Source organism: Silene latifolia, chromosome X, assembly GCF_048544455.1.
Source record: "Silene latifolia isolate original U9 population chromosome X, ASM4854445v1, whole genome shotgun sequence".
In the NCBI taxonomy this organism is placed as follows: domain Eukaryota; kingdom Viridiplantae; phylum Streptophyta; class Magnoliopsida; order Caryophyllales; family Caryophyllaceae; genus Silene; species Silene latifolia.
Window position 1 is genome coordinate 291,930,300 of NC_133537.1, and position 5,132 is coordinate 291,935,431.

Consider the following 5,132-nt stretch of genomic DNA (forward strand, 5'->3'; position numbering starts at 1 on the left):
TCCTCCTCTAGTAGCCTTGCGAGGTCTACTATATTGTGAATTATGGACCGCCATTTCCTCAATCATGTTCCAAGTTTGATTATCGTCAACTTCGGTGAACATACCATTTGATCCCATGTTGAGAATGTTTCTTGAAGAGAATGTTTCTTGAGTCTTCATAAAGACCATTCCAAAATTGTTGAACCAAGAACCACTCTCTAAGTCCATGATGAGGACATGAGCGACAAATTCCCTTGAACCGCTCCCAAGCTTCATACAAAGATTCTTCATCTCTTTGCTTAAAACCCTTAATTTGAGCTCTTAGCATGTTAGTCTTTTCCAGTGGGTAGAACTTTTTGTAGAAAGCTAGAGCCAATTTCTTCCAAGAGTCAATTCCGAGAGTAGCCTTATCAAGGCCTTTCAACCATTGTTTTGCGGTGCCAATTAGAGAAAAAGGGAATAAGACCCATCAAATTTGGTCTTGAGTTACACCGGTTTGTGAAATCGCATCACAATAGTCACAAAAAGGCTCCATGTGAGAATGAGGGTCTTCACTAGGCATCCCCCCAAATTGGCTTCTTTCGACTAATTGGATAAATGCGGATTTGGCAATGAAGTTTCCAGTTAAGTGTTGTGGTGTGGGAGTACCATTGGGTAGGTTCTCCTCGGTTGGTACGGAATGTGATGAAAATTTAGGGATTGTGGGTTGATTTTGTGTTGGATTTTGTGTTGGGTTCTCCTCACCTTCTCTTGCAAAAGGGTTGACGAACTCAATCGTGTTTGGTTGAATATCTACAACCTCAACAATACCTCTCAAAGTTCCTCTAGCAAGTCTTCTATTGTTTGTCAAAGTTCTTTCAATTTCGTGATCAATGGGTAACAAGTTACCTTGTGATCTTCTAGACCTGGAAAATATCAAACAACTTGAAAATAATTAGAACAAACCTTGAGGAGTTTTACTTCCCCAAGGTAAACAAAGACACAACTAATAACAATCTAAGAAAATCTAAATCAAGTTAACACCGTTCCCGGCAACGGCGCCATTTTTTGTCGTACTCACTTGGAGGTTTAGTTTTCGGTTACTTGTCGTTAGGAGCACCTAGACCAAAAAAAATATTTATAACTTCACAAACAACTCTACAATTAGTAAAGAGGCAAGTAAAGGTCGGATCCCAAGGGACGCGTATTGAAGTAAGATTTTTAATTGTAAGTAGCGGTGTCTAGGGGTGTCACAGTTTGGGGTTTGAAGTAGAAGATCACTAAACTAAATAGCAATAAAAGTAAACAAGAAAGATGATTAAAAAGGGATGTAAACAATTGATAAAAGGCACTAAGGTGTCATGGGGTCATAGGGGATTCATGGGAATTGATCATACAAACATATTCTCAAATTATAAGCAAGCAATTATTATTGTGATGGATCGAGTTGGTTTATATCTTACAATCCTAGGAAGGATTGGGTCCCGGAGCTGAATCGATTAGATTGTACAACACCTACAAGTCGACTTAATCCTCCCTACTCAACTATATGCATGGTCTAATGAGACTCGAGTTGGTTTATGTCTTACAAGTTTCATTGAAAAGGTAAGTGATGGGTAAAAAATGCAAGGATTCATAGGCTCGCATTTCATCAAACATAACATGTGCATAAGTTGAGATCACAACAAGCAAGCAAATAAACTATGAAAACATATTAAATTAAGCATGAATCATTCTCCATGTTGATTTCCCCTAATTACCCATTAACCCTAGTTAAGGAAACTACTCACTCATTATCAAGTTTAGCATGTTAACAAGGTTGTCAATCACATTAACAAAGCAAGACATGATGAATAAATTAAGATAATTAACAATAATTAAAAAGAGATTAAGAGAATTATACCTACTAATGATTCCAATAATAAAGCAAAGAATAATAGAAGTACTTGATGAATGATTGGAAGGTTGTCAATCTCCCAATAATAACCCAAATAATCTTCAATTACCCAAAATAAAAGATGAACAAAAGAGAGATTAAGGAAATGAGATTTGTATTAAGACTTGATTAAAAGTGGATTACAAGATTAAGAAGAGATTAGAATGACATAAACTACACTAGAGATTGATAAGAAGAACATGATTATCTAATTAGACTAATGGGGTATTTATAGTGGGGATTAGGTACATAAATTAGGGTTTACTAAGGGCTTAAATGACGATTAAGTCCTTGAGGAATCGCTCCTCTCAAAAGAGATGCTGGTCTCCTTTTTGTCGGTCTTTCCAAAATATGCGCATCCTTCATAGAACAAGAAGAAAACGGAAAGTTGCTGTAACACATTCCGAGCGTCCAAGGCAGCGAGACGAGCGGATTACCTGGCTGTTGGACGAGCGGATTCCTTGGCCGGACGCTCGGATTCTGGCCTTCTTGGACGAGCGTCCCGAGGGTCAAGCCGCTCGGATTCTTGGTCAGTTTCCTTCTTTTCTTCTTCCAACAATCCTCGGGGATCTTGTCGGAGATGCAAGGATCTTTCCTCATCATTTCCCATCTACTATAATATGTACAAAGGCCTTCTAGTATTGTCTTCTCTTTGATGCTTGGTCATTGAATTCAATCAATTTAGCTCTATTTTGCCATGAAAATGCAAGGTTTGCACTCCTTTCCTACCAAGGGAACAAAACCTCAAAGAATATGCAAAACAAAGGACTAAAGACAATAAATGACCTAAATATGAACTAAAAAGCTTGGGAACAAGGCTAATTCGGGGACTAATACGCTCAAATAATGGTCACATCACCTTTGTGAATGACCTTGAAGAGTTGTTAGGTTTCTTTGATGAAGGCTCCATGAGGTTGCCTTTGTCGATTTTGGTTCTTGGATGAGAAGAACTAGGAATGGATTGCCCACTCGTTGCTTTCTCCTTAAGACTGTCAAGTTGAGGGTTTGTCTGGACACTTTTCATTTTAAGAGGTTGGGCATCAAGCTTCTTACCCATTTCGGCGAACTGGTTTTCTATGTTGGAAAGGCGAGAGTTTAGGCTATCAATAGCTCTCTCTATTTTGGAAAATTTGTTGTTGAAGGCAATGGAAAGGATGAGCATTTCACTTTGGATATCGTCATCTTCGAGGACATTGATTTCTTCATCGTCACGAGGATTGAGGAGATGAGAACAGTCTAGAGATGATTCTTCGTCATGCTTAATGATATTACACCCAAGAGGGTCGATTTTCTTAGATTGCGTGACAGAAGGTGGCTTAGGAAGCTTGCCTTCTTCGATCATATCTTGGATGGTGTGTTTCAAGAGAAAAAACTCTTCAATATCATGGCCTCTACCTTGGTGATATAAGCAGTATTTGTTGCCCTTCCAGAGGTTCACCTGTTTCTCTAATGGTGGATCCGGAGTTAGCCCTATTGGATGTAGCTTGCCTTGGGCAGAGAGTCTCTTCAAAGCATCGGCATAAGACATGCCTAAATCGGTAAGCACCCTTTGATGCCTCCCAGGTTTCCTTTCAGCTGTTTTCGGCTTTCTAAGACGATGGTTATTGCAAGAGGTAAGCTTTGGACGACCTAGACTAGAGGTTTCTCTAGGTGGTGTGTTCTTTTCCACCATTCTATTCTCGAGGGTGAGGACGCGAATGCTCAAATTTTCCACTGTAGCTTGAACCCCTAGGACCATGACATAAACGTCTTGGAGAGACACGGTGATTGTGGCTTGATCTGATTCGTGACTTTGCTGACTGACAGAACTTGCTGGATTCCTACTCGACAGAAATGACGCGCATTACACTCGATTCGACATGGGATCACGCATACTAAGGCAACAAACAAAGGAAAGGACAAAATGACAAATCTAGACTTGACTCGTGAATTCGTGAAATGTCGTGAGCGACTTCTCGTGTTTGAATTCACGGTGATTGACTATAATTTTAGACTCAAGTGTTGACTTTGAATAGACGGGATTGATGACACATGTAAATTCTAAGACGTGTGTTTAAGACAGACTTGACTCGAGGTTCGGGTATGTGTGTCCCGAACGTGTCATTAGGAGAATTCAAGAGACGGATTTTGGAATGACTCAATGTGTTAGCCTCGAGTGTGTGAGTCGAGGTGTGGAAATGTTTAGATCCTAACTGAATTGGGGTAGGGGGTCCAAAATAACGGTGTGACGCCTTAGGACTTATCTTGAATTTGAAAAGACTCAAAATGTAAAGGAAGACGGGTTTATGACTCGACAGAGTTCCGACTAGGACATAGTCGGTTTGAACTTTGACTCTAACTTAGCCCAATTGAATTGACACATTTACATTTACATGTTGGAAAATATTTTGGTTTTCTCTTTTTTTCTTTTTCCTTTTTTTATTTCGGACCTTGTTCGTTTTTTTTTCGTTTTGTTGTTTTGTATTTAGTTTTGAAATGGGTTTTAGGCCCGAAGTTTGACTCGACATATGGACAGAGTTTAGGCTTATTTTGCGCTATTTTGAAAATATTTATATTTTGAAAAGAATTTTATTTTACAAAATGGTTTGGTTTACAAAATGGTGATCACATATGATACAAACATATATACAGGCATTATAACGGGATGCTGAGTGCATTTAAAAGGGTTTTGGTTTAAAGGGTGGGTTGCCATACCGAACAATCAAACTAGGGGTCTGTGGAGAGGCTCGTACCAAACAAGAGTAAGGCCGATTCCTAGTCCATTTCCTCAAGTAGTGAAAGTCCTTGATACAAACAAGAGTAAGTACCATGGTATGGATGACGTCAATCGCTATCCATCCTTAGGCCCAAATAAGAATTAGGACCGTTTAGACGGGACGATTGGTCGAATGGGTTGGTTTGGGCCTAGGAAGGTCGAATGAAACGATCTAGGAAGACCGAGTTATGAAAATCGACAATTGTCTTGTACAAACTATTCCCTAACCTTGTTCAAGTTTCACCCTTTTGGCTACACGTAAGTGTATTATCCCCAGCGGAGTTGCCAAACTGTGGACATGGGCCACGGGGGCGCTTGGGAACAAGCGTTTGCATTTTTGGAGTTGCCACCAATTTATTGTGGAAAATTGGAAACCGTTCGAATACCTCGTGCCATGTCAAGACACAAAGTAGTGACATGAATACCAAGAACTCGTTACCCTTAGCATTCTATGTCTAGAATGACTCTAGTGGATGCCAATGA

At 39.7% G+C, this 5,132-nt stretch overlaps 1 non-coding gene across 1 annotated transcript; it reads left to right on the plus strand.

Annotated features, from left to right (window-relative positions):
• Positions 1-200: 200 nt before the first annotated feature.
• LOC141624208 (small nucleolar RNA R71) lies at positions 201-307 on the plus strand. The gene has a single exon (XR_012534018.1). It is a non-coding gene; the product is annotated as a small nucleolar RNA R71 (small nucleolar RNA).
• The last annotated feature ends 4,825 nt before the right edge of the window (positions 308-5,132 follow it).